The sequence below is a fragment of the Phoca vitulina genome, unplaced genomic scaffold (genome assembly GCF_004348235.1).
Source record: "Phoca vitulina isolate PV1807 unplaced genomic scaffold, GSC_HSeal_1.0 scaffold2, whole genome shotgun sequence".
NCBI classification, from domain to species: Eukaryota; Metazoa; Chordata; class Mammalia; order Carnivora; family Phocidae; genus Phoca; species Phoca vitulina.
This window is the reverse complement of record NW_022589705.1, coordinates 29,095,470-29,116,543: the sequence shown is the minus strand read 5'-3', so window position 1 is coordinate 29,116,543 and position 21,074 is coordinate 29,095,470. Positions and strand designations below refer to the sequence as shown.

Below are 21,074 nucleotides of genomic sequence, written 5' to 3'. Positions count from 1 at the left end.
AAGAGATCATCATAGCAATCTCCTATTTCTGTTAACTCTCTCTGAAAATCCAAATGGGTTTATTTCTTCAATTGCTAATAACCTTACCCAGTCAGACAAATTATCAAGTATATGGACTATGGTTGAACACAAACTCATTTCATTTGATGAAGGCAAGAAAAATATAAAGATTTCCATTTTGAGAGTAAAACTGCCAGGGTGAATTACTTGGAATGCAGTTCAATGTGATGAAATGCCATAAATTATACTGAAAATTTCTTTGTGTAGGTATTCAGCTCTGTATGCTTTTATTGATAAAACAGCTTTTTTTTTTTTTTTTTTACAAGGAGTAACAATTACTTTTCCCTGGAAGAGGATTTGACTTTTATTAGCTGACTACAGCACTAGTACAAAAACTCTTATTGTCTTATGCTCATTTTAGCAGAAAAAAATATCTCCCTAATAAGGCCGGCCTGGTATCCTCAGTATAATGTCACCTGCCTTGTGTCCTTTTGGTCTCTCCCGTAAGAGCAGCTCAAGAGAGCAAGTCAGTTCATTCAAGTTAAAAGCAGGAACCAAGGTGAAAACAAAGTATTCTCAGATACAACATAACAAATGTACTGCTTCAAAAAGATGCTTTTTCAAACAAAAGTCTGGCAGAGCTCAGGAATCCGAACAGAAGGTAATACAGAGTTCTACCAGGCTGCACTTGTAGCTCTTGAAGTATGCTGCATGATTCCCCACATACTTTTCCCCGACTGGGCATGCGTTTTGGCAGTCGGTCTTCTGCTTAGATTCTGCCATTTGATTTTCAAGAACTTGCTAGAGTATACAAAAGTTAAAAAAAAAAAAAAACACCACACACACACACACACACACACACACACACACACCAAGGTTTTTATGTTCCATATCTTTGAGCAGAGTCTTCAACAGCGACCAGCTGCATTCCAAAGAGACCTGTCTGAGAACTTGGACGAAACCTCTACGAGTCAGAGAGGAAGGGGCCTCATTCCCTGTGCATTAGTCACTCTGTAAAAGATTAATCCTAATAAGCTACTTTCTCCAGGCAGGCACACCCAGGCTTTGCATTACATACCTATGATTTCTCAATATTTAGGCCAAAATGTGTACACTCAGATGCTCACACATATCGTCTTTCCAGAAACCATTAACCACAGTATTAACTGTAATAACTTAGTGAGGTTCAGGAATGAGGCCAAGCAGGGGGTTGTTTCGAGTTGCTGGGGAAGCACTTGTTAAAGCGTGTAAAAGAACACGTTGATGGAACTTATGTTTCTAAAAACACAGCCCGAAGAAAAGCCGGCTCACTATCTTTTTGTTTCATCTTTTCTACACTGCCCTCCCTTCCTGCGTCTTTGCTAGGTCAGTTTCAGCAGGTAGTGCTGCTCGCTTAATTGATTTCATCAGGTAATGGCAGCCACCGTGATGGAGTTTGAAGTTTTATACTCAAGAAATCAGCATGGAGACAGAACTTCCTGATACCTTTGCCAGACCCTGGGAGGACAACTACACACAGGGCCGCTACGCTGACCCGAGCCATTGCCGCAGTTCCCTACCTTTGCACCGTGACACCACCCTACACTGGCCCACCGCTGCGGAGCTGGGGGACAGGCTTGTTGCTGTGGCTAGGAGTTCAGAGTTTATGCCTAGACGCCCTTATTCCAGTGCAGTTCCAAAATTAAATCTCATTTAGATTCCATGACTGCTTTGCCTTATGAAAAGGGTTTTTTAAAATCATTCTTCTTACCTATCTCTTGGGACTTTCATGACTATTGAGATTGAGAAGACAAAAAGGTAAAGAAACCGAAAGAGATTTAAAAAAATCGAGATAAAACAAAGAGGGATGTGAAGCAGAGAGAAGCATAAATCTAGCGGTAGGATCAAATATGAATTTGAACTTAATGAATTTGAGAATAAATGTTAATTTTACTGAGACACACATACACACACGTACACACACACACACATGCGCACACACACATATCGCAGTCCTACGTGATGTTGATTTATCAAGCAGATTGTGACACGCTCTCTCACCTTCAAAGGCTTACATTTCAGTGGGGGAAACAGGTCAATGATATTTGCTAACATTACTTTTGTCATCTGTGTCAAGCTTTGAGCAATACACACGGTAGGCTGTTATCACTTTTAATCCTCTGTACACTATATGGCTAAGTACTATTAGTATTCCCATCTCATAGATTAGGAATCTAAGGCTTGGAAAAATTAAGTAACCTTGCCTAACATCACACAACCGACGCAGAGGCCACCCAGGAATCAAGCACAGATCTTCTAAACTCAGGAATCATGTTCGTTAGGATCATGGTATCGTGTCTCACCAAGAACACAGTGAATAATAATAGAAGCAGATTGGAATAAAGACTAAAGAAAAGGTAGGAAAAAGTTGGTTGGGAGAACAAAGAAAGGGATACTTCATTTTAAACAGCTTTATTAGGAAGTTACTGTTGATCGCTGTTGATCCATGGCTGTTTCGGTGACTTCAAGATGTTACAAAGGGTCTTGAGCATCAGTTTCAGGTGCTTGGGTGTTGTTGCAGTAACCGAGGTGCCCTTCTCCCCTTTCTGATTCAGAGTAAACACCCCAGGCTCTGTGCACATCAGACCCAGCACACTTTGTTTTGTGGGAAGTAGCAGAGCAATCGATGTGCTCTTGCACCTGAGGTGAACAGCCTGTCAAATCAAAGAACAAGAACCAACAGAACATGGTGTTAGGACCACAAGAATTTGCAGAAGCAGCAGGAACAGCCAGTTTGTGTGCACACAGCCTTCCTTTCTCCATGAGAATGTAGATTCCATGAGGTCTGGGACATTCCATACCTTGCACGTTGCCACAGTGTCAGCAACTAACATGGTGCTCTGTGAATGTAACCAAATAAGTTGATGAGTTGAAGCAATGTTAGCAGGCTCTGCGAGAACTGGGCCTCATCATAGGCTCTCCCAGGTGACGTTACCCATAACTTTGCTCACCATTCCATCTTACGCCTCAGACCTTCCTTCTGGCTTTATGTTTCTTTGACCGGAAGTATATTCTTCAATCCTCATTCCTTCACTGAGATTCTACTTATGATAAACTCAGTATTTTTTAAGAACATTGACTTTATCCCCATTCTTGAGTAATAGTTAATTAATTATATATGTAATAGTCTGGTTCCATACTTGATGTTTGACTGCTGGTCCCTTTCAAGTCTCACCACTTGCCCATCTCCTCCTGCCACTCATCTGTGAAAGCTGTTGAGAAAGCCTGGGTGCTCCCTCTTTTAGAGTCAACAGGAAGTTCAAACCATGCACACATGGTCCACACAAGAGAACTCCTAACCCATATACAGCCCCTAACCCCACCATAAACTCCAATCCATCTGCCTCCCTCTGCTATCAAACCATATATTGGACCCGCTGGAGAACCTGCCCCGTTCTCCCGATATCCTTTCCATATCCTCTTGGTGTATGTGTGGCATTGTTAGTTTCAACATCTGAACCATAGTTTGGTTGAGAGTGGATCCATTCTGTCTTTGAGGAGTGACCATGGCAATTGGTGAAAGTATCTGAGCAACGACTTCTTCTCTCACTTTGGCTTGCTAAATGACACTGCTGCCCGCTGACTAGGATGTTCTTTTAGTTGTGTGGCTGCCTCCTGGAAAGTTTGTGCCTTGAACTGTGCTTCTTCATACTGGGTTTGCTGAGTCCTACTAAACCTAAGTTGGAAGCTTTGCTGATTGGCATTTAAGGACGGGGATGTGGGATTGGGACCCTTTACAGGGACCCTGAATTGTGTGCTCAGCACAGACCTAACTGTATGTCTCAGATTGAATTGTTTTTCTTGATTACATCATAAGCCATGACTAATGCTAGTATAATGGGAACAACTCTTACCTTGTGACTGTTGGTTTTGACTCTCAAACAGGTATTGGTTCCCATCCTATAGAGCTCTCGGGAGAAAAACAGATATCTGGTATATGATACAGGCCCATTCGGTGGTCACTCATACGGAGGAAGAACAACATTCACCATGTGGGGAGCTGGCATCCATGCTCCAACAAGCAGATTTCTCACTGGGATCCAACAAAATGCCAGTGTTACTGCTGCTAACTATGCCGCTGTCACCAAAAAAGATTTTGATACTCAGGATTATAGGGTTAACAGCCATGACACCCCTGTGGCACAGCCAAGTCATGATTAATTCAGCCGTTGCCACGGGGGAGGCCCCTAACCCTGTTGAAACTAACATGAAATTCAAAGGAGGAAGAAATGTAAGTATAAATATAAAATATATAAAATATAAACATAAATAAAAGGGATAAAGTCAAAAACAAACAAACAAACAAAAAACCCCTAAATTTAAAAAAATCCCTGAATACAGGGTAAAGGAAACAAAAATATGAACACAAAAGTCTATACATTGACCCAATTAGAAATCCCAATTTACTAAAAGAAATTATCTTACAAAAAGACAAAACCGATTGGTTTTTGTGCCTTTATAACATAGGTTGTGAATTAACTTTAACATCTACTGAGATATGTCAATGGGCACACTTCATGACCTTAATCAATACTGGGGCTCAAATTACAGTTATCCTTGGAGATTCCACTAAATTCAAATGATATCCCACCTGTAATCTTAGGGGAGTTGTTGAACATAATGTAGAGCACAAACAGATATGATACATCTTAACCGCTGGAACTATTACTTTGCTTTAATTTCCCATAGCCATATTACCCAGTGCCCTAAAATACCCCATAATGAAGACAAATACTCTGCTTCAGTGATAAATAAACTAAAATTAAATTCTTTGGGACTTAGAGTTGGCTTGGCAAAAAAGATCTGATGAACATTTTCACTGCCCTGCCCCCACTTAAAACAGTCAATATGCCCACTATAAATTAAAATAAGGCTTGTAAGGATTGAAACCTATTATATAAGACTGATTTAGAAAAGGGTGAGCATCTTCACCATTTTTCTATTTAAAAATCCAATTTGGTCGTTTTCAACCTGGATAGAATGAATAGCATGATGGATTACTATATCTTATGATGGATTACTACAACCATAACACTGTGGTCCTCATATGCAAAAAGCTTAAACCATGTAAACCCTGGATCATGCAAGGAAATCCTCACTTCAGCCCCGAACTATGTAACCATCATAAGACAGTTCCATACCATACTCTCTCAGGTTCTTTTCAGAACTGCCTGGGAGTCTATTCTCTCCATAAAGCCACATTGTGTGATCAATAAATCTTTTCATACTTTGTTGGTGTTTGTGTGGCACCATCAGTCATGATATTTGACCTGAAATTTGGGTGGAGACTTCATCCATCTCTGCAGGGTGATCACAACAGCATAGTTTCAGTTGATGACTATTTGGGTTCAACATACTGAAAGTACTCTCTTTGATTGTTAGTATTGCTATTGATAATTCTGTTGTCAGTATATTTTTATTCTTTCAAAAGTGTTCTTTCTTTTCTTTGGATACTTTTAGAAGCTTTTTAAAAATTTGATGTTCTGCAGGGCCTGGGTGGCTCAGTCGGTTAAGTGCCTTTGGCTCAGGTCATGATCTCAGGGTCCTGGGATCAGCCTTGCATCAGGCTCCCTGCTCAGTGGGGAGTCTGCTTCTCCTTCTCCCTCTGATCCTCCCCCTGCTCATGGTCTCTCTCTCTCTCAAATAAAAACATAAAACCTTTTTAAAAAAATTTTGTGTTCTGAAGTTTCAGTATGATGTGTCTAGGTGTGGATTCAATTATATTTATTATGTTTGAGATTAGTTGTACTGCCTGAATCTGATAATTCACATTCATATAAATTTGGAACAATTTCTCAATTATCATTTCAATATTGTCTCTTCTCCATTCTCTCTGTTCTCTTCTTCTGGACTCCTTCAGAATATATGTTTGACTTTTTAATTTGATCCTCTGTGTCTCTTAAACTCTCTTCCATTTTATCCTTCTCTTTATCTTTCTATACTACATCATGAGAATATTTTCCGGAGATCTATCCTCCTGTTTCCTAATTCTCTCTTTAGCTAGATCTAATCTTGTGTTTAAATGGATCATTAGTTTTATATTTTTAAGGACTATCTTTAAAAATTTTACATGTTCTATTTCCCATTTCAATAGCTGTCTAGTCTTTTTTATGGTATCTTATTCCTGTATCATGTTCTCACTGCTTTTGAAAGTATTTACTTATTTTAAACATAATTATTTTATAGTATCTAAACTTCTTATGTGAGAGTAGGATGCATATATAAATACAATCCTCTTATTCCTGCGTGTGATCACTCTTGTTCATGGTGAATTATTTTCTCGTATGTTTTGTAAATTCTGAATTGTGAGAGTTGGTTTTGAATAAAGATTTATGTGTGAGAATCGTATTTAGCCTGTTGGGAGGGTCTAACCCTTCATCATTTTTTTGTGTGTGTTTGACTGTATACATCATCCCAGCTTAGACCCATGACATGTAAATTTCTTAGTTTGAGAGGGTTCTTGCTCACACTGCTAGTATAAATTTGAGAGCACACGTGCCTAATGGAAAGAAGAAGATTGTAAATTCTCAAGTGTGTAATTCCTTCCCCCTCCCACTTAGAGCTTATGTTTATACAGAAAAGCATCCTTATTTTTATGTACAGGTGGGTAGGGTTCTTAAACTTACGCTGCCTGGTTTCAGATTTATAAATAAGGTCTCAGTTATTACTCTCTCCCTTACTATGGCTTCTACACCTTGCCTCTTATTCCTTGGTTTCTGAATCTGGTAACCTCTTCCTACTAGCACTGAAGTATCAGCTTCAGCTCACTGCACTTCTTGTCAATCAATTTTCTGGCCTATCCACTTAAAAGGATGTATGTTATATATTTGTTTTGCTAAAATTTCTAGGTGTTTCATTGCTGGGAGAGTTTTTAGGCTATCTGATTTGTCATTGCTTAGAAATGGAAGTTCTCAAAAAAAATTTCTTTCCTTTGTTCTCTAGTATGTACCTAGTGTACTTTGAAACTGGAAAGCACAAGAATGTCAAATTTCATAGGTGTCTGGATGCATTTGGAGTATATAAAGGAGTGGTATTTCTACATATTAGCCTAGACCCTTTATGGCACCAATTTCTCTGATGCAAGATGGAAAGTAGCTGTGTTGTGTTGGTATATGTGCATACTTATCATAAATGCATATTTATTTGTGTACTTAAATGGATACATATATAGCCATAGATATTTTACTTTGGAAATCACTGCTTGTCAGCCTCTGATTCTGTCTTACCCAGCTGTGTTTCTTAATTACTTCTCCTGAGGGGTGACACTCACCATAGTTCCCAAAGCCGTCAATATATTTTTTCCCCTCACAATCCTAGTGCAGCAGAATCTGATCACCTCAGCCCTAACCACGGTGCTCTTACATTTTGTGTGCTATTAATTAGATCAAGGACCCAGTGCTCCTACAATGGCCATTGAGCTCCTGAGTGAATGCCTTTCTTCATGTGCCCAAAGTTCCTCGACTGAGGTTTGTAAGCTTTTGTTTTAGTTTCTGCCCACTGTCTGGAAAATCCCTATTCTGAGATACCCTAGCCCTGAATCTGATTCTGCTGGCTAATGTCTTGCCCTAAGAACAAAATACTTCCCCTCAGCTGCTGATATGATGATAGAGGTACTACAACCGTCTTCAAGCCTCTCGAAGGATTCTTCCAAGTATTGTTTACCTTGTGTTCTCTACCTCTATGAGCTTCCTATTGACCTGAGGCCCTGGGGCCTCCTCTTGGGAAACCTAGTATGTCATATTTTCTAAGTTGTTTGTACTAGCCATGTTCTTGAGACACCACAGCCTACATATCTTTTCCCTATTCGTGAGAGGTATCGTGAGTGCTTATAACCAAGTTTCCAGAGAAGTTATCTACTATTTATATAAAGCAAATAAAAACTGTAATCCCTATGAGTGACTAAATATATATTTATACATATTCTCTTCATTTTATAAACAAAACACATAAACAGAAGCTGCAGTGCCAAAATATTAATGTGGGCTAGTAATTTTGAAATTTATTTGCAAGGTTGCCTTTGCTATCAATCCTTAAAGTAGACCTAAGACCTCTTTATCTCTGAATTTTTATTTTTACAATATGATTATGCTTTCCATGAGTGTTCTTATTATGAGCATTCAATTCCTATTCTCTCAACAATTAGCTTAGAGTCATGATACAAAATGTGCCATAAAAATTGGCCACTTGAAATGTTCAACCTCAAAACACAGATACTCTCAATCTTTTAGTAATAGGACAAAACTCTTATTTTAGTCCTCGATGAATATGAGAGAGAAAAAGAACTCACAAAATTAGTGGATGAGGGAATAGAACCAATTAGAACAAGAACATGGTGCCAACAAGGGTTTTAAGAGAATGAGGGATGAGCTATGAGAGAACATGGGGATGAGGACAAAATTGCAAGGAAATGAAGAAGGAGCTATTCAAAGAATGAGAAGAAATGGTCTGCAGAGAAGGCCAGAAAGGACTGGGAAACATTTTCAATTACCAAGACAAAGGAACTGGGCAAACACTTCTAAAATGGTAGAAAAGAACAAAGAGCCTGCTGCAGAGAAAAAGGCCCCCCCTTTTTTTTTCCGGGGGGATGGTGTTTGGAGGTAGAATTTGGTGGAGTCCTCTGGCAGACATTTATTCAACTGAATCTTGTAAAATTTATTTCTGGAATTTAGAATTGGAAAGTTGGATGTAACAGAATATTTATGTAAAAAATAACTATGTAAAATATACCAATAGCAAAAATATGAAGTCTTATATAACTTTTAAAACATTAATCTTATTTTTCCCCAGGAAATGATTATAATTCCATCCATAACCATAAGAAAGATTAATGTGAAATTTAAAAAACCTTCACATGCTCAAATTATTCTTAATAATCTGGAGATAGAATGTGTTTTGTGGGACTCAGAAATAAAAATAAAGTATATAAAAGTACACCATCAAGTAAAAAACCAGCTGAGGCCTATTTTTTTTTTAAAGTCTTAATATCTACTAAGCAGCCTACATAAAAGAACCATGTATCTTAACATATTTGTCATACTCAAACATATTAGTCATATTCAATACATTTTAAAATACCACCATATATATACCTCATAAATGTAATTCAGAAAAACTTTGCTAATTTTCACTTCCCTAATCTGCAAACCCCCAATTCTCACAAAGAACCCCGCAGCCTCATTTCACTTCTCAGCAAAGATTTAATAGCTGAGAGCTCTATCATGTTCTCATATTACTGAAACTTCATTATTTTTACATGCCACACTACAGGACATTTACTAATATACTATTAAGTATTATCATAAATAATTAAAATGCAACCACACTTGACAAAACGAAAGAACAAAGTGTATTTTGTGTTGCAGTCAACTGGTGTGTAGGTTGGCCAGAGTGAGCTAAGCACATATTTTAAAAATAGAAAATCAATTACTAAGAGCAACCTCCGTTGGACTGCAATGGGCCTACCTCTCATTAGTGTGAGTTAGTGAGGTCCTTTCCTAGCTCCTACCTGCCAATTAAATCAAACAGTCATTATATCATTATCACTGTTAAGCTGGAAAAAAAGATATGCTTTCCATTCCTTGTTGATTTGGTATATCCAGCTTTTTTACCACTTCTCCCTTGCCTCTCACCCTCTGAGGCAAGAATTCACAGTCTTATTAATTGGTCACCATATATTTAGAAGCACGTACCAGGTGGTCAGCACTATATGGACAATGCTCAGGATACGTAAGTGTAAGTAATAGTCTTTGCCTTCAAGGAGTTGACAATATAATTTGGGAAACAAGATTAGCATAGAAGAAGAAGAAGAAAAAAAAAGAGTGGGCTGCATCAGAACACATATAATTAAGTTTTCAATTGTGTGGTCTTCATCCCTGGAGCTACGTATTAGAGGACGCTGAATCCAGAAAAACTGCCCAGATACTATGAGCCTGGATTAAGTGTTGGTCACTTGTGCTCTGTCAGCATCCTGCATTTAACTGTGTCAAACGTTGCCTGACGACATAGCAATAATGGAATCCATGTAACGTAACCTAACATCTCTTACCAGACCGCGTGAGTCTTGAAGACAGAGGCTGGATCTCGTTCACAGCACTGTTCCCCTCCCATGGAGCGCCAGGTACAGAAAGTGGTGGGGAGCACAGGGCCAGAGGAAGTTGGAGACATAAGTGGGGCTGCACGCGGGGCTTCCTCGTGGCCCTGCTGCTGTTTGGCCATGAGCGCGCCTCCCCCCCCTCCCAGCAACGGGGGCAACCAGTGAAGGCTCTGCTACTGGCAAAATGGCACGAGCAAATTCAAGTTTTGAAAAGAGCCCTCCATCCACAGTGTACTGAAGAGGGGAGGAAAATGAAGGCAGGGAGCTCAGATAATTTGAAATAAACATTTAGTTAAGTAAGGAGGGGCAGCCAAAATTAACATGTGTTTGTGGTGTGATTTACCCAAATTTGGGTAATAGCCAGGTTTTCTTGGCCAGTAACATGGAAGTGTGGTTATTGCTCTGTTATTATGAATCAGCTCATTATTCCTGAAGGTAAACATCTTACATTACATTACTATCACTTTTGATAATCTTTGATCGTCTGGAATATGTACTGTGTTAGAAGTTAACTATAGAGATTGAAGTAAATTAAAGGTGATACAGAAATAGTCTCAACAAGTTTTACTTGCTATTCTAGCGGGTGGCTCGGCTGAGGTACTCCAAATGGAATATTTTGTTGTCTAAATCTATTCGTAGTCGCTAATCTTGTGAGGTACGCAGTCCAGATCGCTGCATCTTAAATAATAGTTCACTGTCCCCTTTGTTGGGGAATATGAAATTGTTCAATCAGTGTGCAAGAAAATAAAATGATTTGAGCCTTTAGGGCTCCCACGGTAAACTGTTACTCTGGGTTTCTAGGAGATGTGGCTCTGGGCTGGGATTGGAGTTAGGGGGCAGCATGAAGTTTTCGCGCGTTGCAGCTAATTCTACCTGATCCTAGCAGGACAATGGTTTCCTCCTCATGTTACTCTCTCTCCTTTAAGCCTTTCAATAGCTCTCCATTGCTCTTTGGATCACTTCCAAAGCTTTAATAGGGTCTGCCAAGCCCTGCATGGACTGGCTGCCTCCCACTACACTCCAGCTTCATTTCCCACCTTTCCCTCCAGGTGTTCAGGTACACAGGTCTTCAAGTTCCTGAAATGTGCCCTTCTTTCTTCAACAAAGGATGCGTGACCTCTTTGCGTACTCTGCCTGGGATATTCTCTCCCCCATTCCAAACCCCACCTCCAACTCTGGCTATTTAATTGAGTCCTACAGTTTCTTTAAATCCTAGTTCATTGATGATTTTTTTCTGGCAAGGCTCCTCTGAGACCCTCTTCCCAGGACCTCCCCCCACCCAGACTAGGTAAACCTGGCTCATTTTATGCCCAAGTAACACTATAGGATTATTGTTCACAGCACTTACACTTTACTTTTAATTACTTAATTTCTATCATTATTTGATGGAGGCTTCCCTCTTATCAGACTGTGAGCTCTGCGAGGATAGTAAGCATGTCTCCTTTTGTGCAACATCATATCCCTAGAGGTAAGCACAGTACCCAGTACATCCTAAGTGCTCAATAAACATTTTCGAATAAATAAATGACTGAGTGAATGAGTACCTAACTCTAATAATAGTATGTTCCTTACCATTTTCCCCTCTCTCTGTGATCTCATAACCATGCGCTGGAACTTGGATTTTTGTCTGTATTCACTTTGGGTCAGTCACTCTTTAGGTGCAATTGGACACGCTCCCATTGTCCTCCACAGAGTGGCAAGTGAGGGTATGATACCCACCATGGCAGAGGCTTAGTTCCAGGAAGTCCAATATAAGTCCATAGGGGGAAACATTTTGATTTCCCATTGTGCTCTCTAGCAGCTGAGAAAAGACAATAAAACAAAAACACAAAAGGGCCAAGAAGCCTTAAAGAGATCTCAGATGTACTAGACCTTTTGGCTTATCCTCTGTCATTTAAAAGAGATACTCTGGATGTTATGAGTCTGTATATTTTATTTTTCTAGATAAAAAGGTAAGATTTAAACAGAGTTGGCCTCAAGTAAAAAATAGCAATGGCACTAAAATTCGTGGATAATTAGACCCTCATAAATTCACTTAAAAGTTCATCTTTCAGGCTCTTCCGGTGGGATTTCTAGAAGCATAAATAGCGTGGATGTTCCTCACAACTTGGGAGAAGCACGGTTTGTTTCTCTCCTTTCCTGTCATGTGTGTGTGGGAATCCTACCATCCCCATAAAGAGAAACTACTGAAGGGCAATCATAACTTTTGCCTAATTGTGCATGCCTTTCATTCCATCCTTACTGTTCTTTGCACAAAAGCAGCCATCATGGCAGTGGGGACAGAAAGGTTTGGGGCAGATGGTCGCCGGGAGATGGAGAAAGGCAACAGGTCATTATGAAGTAGGGACAACCAAAGTCACAATTCGTCTCACTGTTGGCTCTGCAGGCCAGAGTTCCCGCAATTTGCTCCGGCTTCTGGTTGTCACAGGCACAGCCCTGGAAGGCGCCACCGAGCGCCGCCCCCGTGGGAATGGACAGGGACTGACTCCAGCAGCATCAGCTGTAGGAATGCAAACATGCTCTCAGGGGTGCAAGCAGCAAAGCCTGCCAGGGGCCTTCTGGGAGACTTGTTTTTAGACCTCTTTAAAGTTGCAGTAAAACGGCAGAAAGTAGTTTTGAATCCTCTTTTGAATAATTTTATCGTCTGTTCCCTTTGCCACAGGGGGGGTAATGTTGATAAATTGCTAAATAATCAACTTTTGTATATTTCATTTGAAAACTTTAAAATTTTAAATACTCACTTTATGGCCCTGATAAAGCATGACAGGGACTCAGTGCTGGCCTCCATGCACTCCTCTGGTGGGTGGATTTGAGATGCTTGGTTTAATAGCACACTAAGGGATTGTCACTGGCCCGAATCCCACCCCAGCCCATGACTCACTGATTGGAGAGGGTTACTATGCCTGGGAAGCAAGTTTCACATATTTCCAGGGAAGAGGCTGGGCCCGAGATAGAAGTAGAATCTAGTCTTCCAATGTTGATTAGGGGAATACATCATATTTATTGGGAAAGAACCACACAGATGGAAGTGGATCACAGATTGGGGTGGGAGGAACCCAACATCATTATTTAATGCTTTGGTATATTCATGTATTTTTTGAGGTGAGGGATTGGGTCTTATTCATCTTTGTATCTCCACTGTTTTGTGCAGTGCTTGGCACATAGTAGGTGCTCAATAAATAGATGTTTGATGAATGAAAAGCAAACTGAGTAAGCCTAAAATACAATTGGCTTCTGTCTCAGTTTCCTAGGCTTCTTGTAAGGAAGTGCCAGAAAGTATGTGACTTGAACAACAGAAATTAATTGTCTCACCATCCTGGAGGCTAAAAGTCTGAGATCAAGGTATCTATAGGTTCATGCTCTCTCTGAAGGCATGAGGGAAGATCTGTTCCAAGCCTCTCTCTTAACTTCCTGGTAGTTCCTTGGTTTGTGAAAGTATAATACCAATTTTTACATGGCCTCTTCCCAGTGAACATGTCAGTTTCCAAATTTCTCCTTTTGACAAGGACACCAATCATATTAGAGGAGAGGTCCAACCCATGCCCATATGACTTCATCTTAATTTAGCTAATTACATCTGCAATGATTCTACTTCCAAATAATATCACATTCTAACATACTGGAGGGTAGGACTCCAACATATGAATTTTGGGGGAGGGAGGATACAATTCAACCCACTACACTTTCCTGTGCAATGAATACATTTGAATTTGAATTTATCACACAACAATTCAAAGAGCACTGATTGGTTAGGTACTTTCCTAGATGTCAAGTGATGTGTGTTATGGACTCAACTCAGCCATCAACCACTGTGTTAACATAAACAAGAAATTCATTCTTCCAACAAGGAGGCTGGGATATAAGATCTTTAAGGTGCTTTTTAGCTCAAATGCTCTATGATTTTCTTAGCCATCCATTTGAAACACACCTCTTATATGGCCTTTCCTTAGTGCTCTTTGCTTACTGCTGCACACTTAAATTAGACTTTCAGAACTCTATAGCAATTGAGTCCAGTGATGTTTCTCTAAAGAACTTAAGAGCTTGGTGCTCCTGTTTCGAAGAAGTCAATGTCCAGAATTCAGGAAGTCGGGGACCATGTCTGTTTCTCTTACTGGTGAATTACAATAGCTAACACAGGGCCTGGCTCTCAATAGCAGTAAACACTCAATGAATAAGTGCTGGATAAATGTTGAGTGAATGAATGTACTTATTCCAATATGATTTCCATAAATGTGCTAGTTGTGCTCATATATGTTGAAACCTTTCTTCCTCACTGTTCATATTTACCTCTGACAACCAATGCCAACATATCTTAGAACTCAGAAATCTCACATTGAATGTCCACAAGTCAATGGCTATCTATAGATAAAATCATTTCAAGGTATCTAAGGGATTATATGAACTATTGGGGGCATTTTGAAGAAATCAAGATAGACGAAATAGTCATTGTATGAAAAGTGGCAGGAAATGGCATTTGTCAATATCCTCCAGTGCTCTCTTGCAGAGGAAATCAGCACCTCTCCATGGACTTTTCTCAATAAATCTTACTGTCTATATTTCTGTACATATTTTAGATCATTTTAGGTAATGGGAGACCCATGTATACACGAAAGAGAGAGCACAGCAGAAAGCTGAGAATATAGGAAGCATTAGTTTCTGTGTTACCTCGATGTTTGGGTGCGATAGATCACACACGGTACTCAACAGGAGGTACATGTCAAGAGCCAGGAATAGTTGACTCCGTGAAGAGTAAAAATTATAAAGATTTTTGTTGACTTATTATTATTTAAAACCCCCAAAGAGTCAGTCTCTTTTCAGGGCTTTGACATTATTTCTTGATTCACCAGTTCCGGGATTTAAACTTGTCTTAGGGAAACGGAAGAAGCATTATTTCTGAAGCTGTTGTGTCACTGTCCCTTCTGTCTAAGCCCAGAGGCCTCGGTACCACCGATCCATCCCACCCATAGCAGGACTGTCAGAGGAGGACATAATCTACTAGAGCAATAGATAGCAAACTTTGTGACATAACTTGATTCTAAAAACATTTTCATAATTGGAGGGAGAATTTGAAGTTAGAGGAACAGAATCTAAGGAGTATTTCATTTCCCCCTTCTATTTCTACCTAACCCAAGTAACCCCTTGCTAGTCAAACTGCAACAAGCCATTAACCTAGAATGGGGAAACTGTTTGAAAAATCTTACAGGGTCCAGAGGTGCCTTCGTCTTCTCTAACAGTAAATGGAACAGGTCTCTTCCAACGACAACGCTAGAAAATTATATCTAGTTTAATTTTTCTCCTACATCCTGGCTTCTTTTATGAGACTGTTCAGTTCTCCAGGGCTGTAGTCAAAATCAGGAAAGCTTTTCTGCCAAAGAGGAAAAGGTTTCCATTTGACAGAAATACTGTTCAGAGTGATTGATTTAGAAGTGCTGAACTCATATTCAGAGCCTGGAATCCAGGAACCGCCAGCTGGGCTGGGATTCAGAATTGCAAGGATGGAGTGAGTTTCTGAGTTGTGATGCATTAAGCAGTGGGGGCAATTGCTTTTCTCACCTATCTCACAAGGAATGGAGGAAGGGAAACATTTAAGAATTAAGCAAGAACTCTTAGAACTGTTGAGTTACTGCATCTTGCTCTGCTAGAGGCAGAATCACAGTTTGCATTCAGTAGGCAAACTTTGGTGAGGAATTTAATACATCTTTGGGTAACTAAGAATTGTTTGAAGGGAGAGTTGGGGAAGACAAAATAAATAATAGAGAAGGAAAACCATATAGCTAGTTTTACTAAAGCCGGACTTTAGTAAATATATGGGTGTTTGAGAGCATAATGGACCTATTTAAAACCAGCAAAGCATTTTCAGGGTGTGAACTAAAAGGAATTGGTCTACTGGAAAAAATATCTTTTGAATATTCCACAAGAAACAGTAAGCATGAACCATGGCGCTAGGGGATTAAGACATATAATGTTAACTTACTCTTTTAATTTGTGTACTGTGGTTTTTAACAGATGGATTTATCAGTCGTTTGTTGTTTCTTCTTCTTTATTTCCCCTAATGCATGCTGAGCTATTTCCTTGCATGCCATTTTAAATAAAAATATTTTTAAAGGGGACACAGTGTTAAGGGAGATGTATAAATAAGACAAGTGCTAATTACAGTGTCTAAAAAGAATGTCTTTACCCTGTAAATCGCGGCACAACTGCTTACACAGGGAATGAGGGAGCTCCATGCTGGGGCTGCACTTTCCTTCCATCAAGTCATGGAGCATAAATCTGGGCAATAAATGATCAGAAGGTACTGTACTGTGTAACTTGTACAATGTTCATAAAACAAATTAATGAACAAATAAATATTCTCTGATGGACGAGCTGGCAAAAATAGATCTCACAAAAATGCCTTCCTCTTCGGTTGGGGGAGAACGGTACGGACGTGACATCTCTTGGAAGAGTGTGCCTGGTCTCAAAGAGATTAACACTCAGAAAGGAATCTCGGTGTCTGATCCGAGAGCCCAGACATAGGCCAAACCCCCATGGCTGTCAGTGGGGAATCTGCCTGTGGCGACCAGTTAAGATCAAGCTATTCTCTCACCTTCTGGTCACCAAGCCACCAACCCACTTGAAATTCTTGGGGACCCAAGTATTTATTTGTATCCACAGAGAGAAGTCTTCATTTGGAATAGAAGTAACCCTACAAGCTTGGAAATCTGTTAAAAAAAAAAAAAAAAAAAAAAGACTTTTCTTGAAGAAATAAGCAAAGAATGATAATGTCAGTGGCTGTCCTCTGAGTTTCTGTTGGCTAGGATAGAAGTGTTTGGAGTCGGTTTTGTTGACCTGACTTAACAATGAATGCCACCAGAAACGCCACTCTCCTGATGCCCGTTTCTTGGGCAGGCATATATGATGGCTCCATACAGCCCGTGACAGCGAGCTTACATTCTGTGCTGTGAATGTAATTCTCAGCTTTACAGTCCTGATCAATGGGACTGCTTCCTGTTCATGATCAAGTGCCATGATTTTCAAACAGAAGGATTTCTACTTTTTCCTTGCGTTCTGTGTCACCACTGGCTTCTCCTACCCTCGTTCTTGTTTTTGTTTGTTTGTTTGTTTTGGTCCAAAGTTTTACGCATGCTGCTTCTCGTTGGCCTTAAATTCACCCTCCTATCCAAGTATGCATTTGCAACCCATTCTACAAGGCACACATTAAACCCCCATTTCTCTGAGAAGCTTTCCCAACCGTTCCATCACACGATTTCTCTATGCTTTAAATTTTTGGTTTTAGAACTTGATAGCACACTGAATCCATTTTCTTGTAATTGTTCCACTTTTGCTCATATTACCCTTCCAAAGGAGGCCTAAGCCTTCTGAGGTCAGAGACCGTTATCAAGAGAATTATCATTTCCTTAAGTTATCTCTCATAATGATGTAGTTTCCAAAGCCTTTACTAGTTTTAGTAATTATTCTCAGATATCATTATGATTTGACATTGTATAGCCTTTGAAGAATACTGTTGGATAAGAATCTCTTTCCCTCTCTCTGTCCCTGTCTCTGGCCCTTTCCCTCTCCTTCTCCTCCCTGCCCTACCACCACTGACCTGGACACATAGTAGATATATCAATCATATTTCCTAAGACCTTCATGAAACTTCCAGCTAGAATCACTCTATCTGTTATCTGTGTCCAAATGCATTTTGTGCTTTTCCTTGGACACAGATTCTTATATTCAACAAATGTTTATTCAACACCTACTGTGAGCCAGACACTCTTCTAGGTTTGGGAAACTTGTGAGGAGTAAAAGAGACAAAGGTCCTGCTTTCATGGACTTCCCATTCAAGTGGCAGAAGGCAAGACATAACCCCCAAATTACATAGTTTATCTGCTGGTGATACATAATCTGGAGACAAATAGAGCAGGATAAAGGGGATGGAGGTAGCAGTGGGTAATCGGAGCTGTTCTGCAGAAGGTAGTCAGGGAAGGCCACTTTGATAGAGTCACATTTTAGCAGACACCTCTAGAAGTAAGAATAGAAGCCACTCAGATATCTAGGGTAATAATATACATGCAGATAAAAGGAATCACGAAGATAACAACCTGAGGTGGGAGCATGCTTAGTGTGAGCAGCAAGAAAGCCACTATACCTAGAATGGAGAGAGCAAGGTGGGAAGGAAGGAAGAGGAGAAGAAGGGACTGCTTCCTGTTCATGTTCAATGGGGCTGCATTCAGGTTATTTCTGAGCAAGTCATACCTGGAATGTGAAACGATGAACTCTTAGGGCAAGGACTGTCAGGAGAATGTGGGCAATACTCTTTGAATATGAGGGTGATCTGCCTGGGCCATTTATTTCTCTGTGGATTACAGCTCTGATTTGGCAGGAGAAAGAGCTGGGGTTGTTTTTCTTTCCCTCACTGCCCTACTTGCTTTCCTCCTAAAGATGAAAGCTTGAATGATTACAGTGGGCTTCCTACATCTGAGGGAGATGTCCTTTGGCTGAAGCCACATCAGCAGGTGCATTTTCTGGTTAGAGCAGCCAAGGGAATTCTTGCCCCAGTGTCAGTTTTTGTTTCTTCAAGAGTACTCAGAATTCTGCCTAACACATGGTAAGTCAGAAATAAATGTTCACTAAACTGAGCTGTCAAACCACTTGATCTATGTTTCTTTACCTCTGTTCATTAGGTTGATGCTATTGGTAACTTCAAAAGTCTCATCAATTTGGTAAGGATGGCAGTTTCCTAAATTGTCCTATTTCACATGATTCATTTGTTGACCTGTTCTTCTCCCAGATGTAACACTTTCCCGAAGATTCTTCCAATTTTTTAATTCAAATTGCATCAAGTGGTCATCATGAATGGCCACTAGTGATGCTTTCTTTAATCTAATTCCTTTCTTACCTCACTGCTATCATGGCAGATGACACTGCTATTAATAGGTACCCCTGCTATATTCATTTGTTCTGCTGTCTTCTGTCTGTCACCATTAGGTACATCTTGACTGAAGAAACAAACAATATCTTGGCCCCATCTGGCATTTATTTTGTGCATGGTTACAAAATCCCAAGTTCTGACTGCCTATAGCAAGGTAACTATCCTTGACCCACTGGTGAGCTTCCTTTTCTCTCCTCAAGACACCAATCAATTCCTGTAAATTCCAATCTCCTTAACCTCTGAACTGGAAGCCTCTAGAATATCCCATAACTTTCCTCTGTCACCCCACCCACTCTTATCTAGTAAAATTTCTTTTAATGTCTCTCTTCTACAGGATTCCATTTCTTCTCTGTATATTGTCAGAATGCAGTAAATGAGGATTGAGTGACTAGTTTGTATGTGTCACACTGTCTTACTTTCTTTATTTAAAATTTTCTCAAGCACCACTTCCTGGCAGACACCTATTTTGATGAGCTATCTCCCCAAAACTATCATCATTAACACACTTGGTCTTCATTGGCAAATATGCTGAAAGTTATAAACAGAGAGATGAGGCGGGGTTTGGAGGATGAGAGAGTTAATTATCAGAAAATACTCCATTTGGTGAGGCCAATGAATGTCCCATTTAAGTTTAAATTCACATTGTGAGTCACAAAATCTCTACTTCCTAAAAGGTTCCTGGTCTGTCCCACATGACAGATGTTCAGCAGATACATTTTAAAAAGCTACCATGTCTATAATCCACAAAGCTCTTTCTCTTTTGGTAACATTAGTCAAAGAAAAACACATTTATTCTCCTTGCTAAGCTTAAAACAACAACAGGCAAAGCAAGCTAAGGTTTCTTCCTGCCCTGCCCTGACTGTCTTTCTCTTTCAGCCGAATTATAGTCTTACTCATGCTCCGATTCAAAATTAGAATGAACAGTTACCTGCAAGTACAAATGAAGAGGACCAGGTTGGGACTTGGGGGGCTCACAATTGTTCCCCAGTGGCCAGTTCTTTCATTTCTGGAAACATGGTCTTCATATGTATTTATTCTTCTGCCCCGCATGGATGTTCACGGAAAACCATTCTGTGGGTCTCCTCCTTTCTGTGTTTCTCCCTGAATTCTACTATGGCAGTCTGGGCACGCATCCAACATCAGTAAATGAAAACCTCTTCATGCAGCCCAGCTTCAGCATTGCATACCAGCAGTTAAATGCTGTCTTTCTTGTCCCACATCCAAACGTTAGCATATACAATATCAATAAGCGATTCCTTTCATCTTCCCAACACTGTAGAGGTGTTTATATTTGTGTGGGACATTTAAGCAATCCCAGCCAATGGACTTGTACATCAGGCTAGGCCCCAGGCAGAGAGCAGGCTCAATTGGAAACAGGAACTGAAAGTGTTCTTGGTAAAACCCTGCCTCTGCCCAAATGTAGCTGTCTCATTCAATGCCTGACCTTCTTTAAAGAGGTCATCCTCAGAATTATGGGGCAGTTTGATAAGCTGGAATATACTAATTTATTGGCCATTAAAAAAAGAGGAAACTTTATTTGGATTACTCTGCTTTCTTAAAAACTTTTTTTCATAATTAAAAACATCTGGAAGGCATTTTAATATATCATAAACAAGAGGAAATCCAAAGCACGTGACTTCTAAGAAAATGATGCAAATAGAACTCCTTGCCAAAATTTACTGTAATCTGTTTTTCTTTTTTTCCGGGGTGGGAGTTGGAGGTGGGGGATTCAAGAAAGGAGGGCAAATGAGAATAACATTGAGAATTCTACAGAGAAAACAGTTATTTCAAAATTAGTCTACTGCTATTTTTGGCCAGTGTTAGAAGACATTACACATTGGCAGAGCCTCTGAAATCTATTTGGTTTCTTCTTAAAAATTAGTCATTTTACTGGTAAATTTCTTTCTGAAATGGATAAATAATTAAATAAACACAAACTAAATTAAGAGGTTAGAATAAAAAGTAGAACCAGAAACGAGACATCTTCTAGGATGAACTTGGGTAAGGAACAAGCTATTTGCTTAGCAT

The 21,074-nt window shown here is 39.8% G+C and overlaps 1 long non-coding RNA gene across 1 annotated transcript; it reads right to left on the bottom strand.

Moving 5' to 3' along the window:
- Nucleotides 1-2,407: 2,407 nt before the first annotated feature.
- On the bottom strand, nucleotides 2,408-20,408 carry LOC116644714. Its single transcript, XR_004301805.1, has 3 exons — nucleotides 19,975-20,408; nucleotides 3,894-4,072; nucleotides 2,408-2,693 (listed from the first exon to the last, which is right to left on the bottom strand). It is a non-coding gene; the product is annotated as an uncharacterized LOC116644714 (long non-coding RNA).
- Between the last annotated feature and the right edge of the window lie 666 nt (nucleotides 20,409-21,074).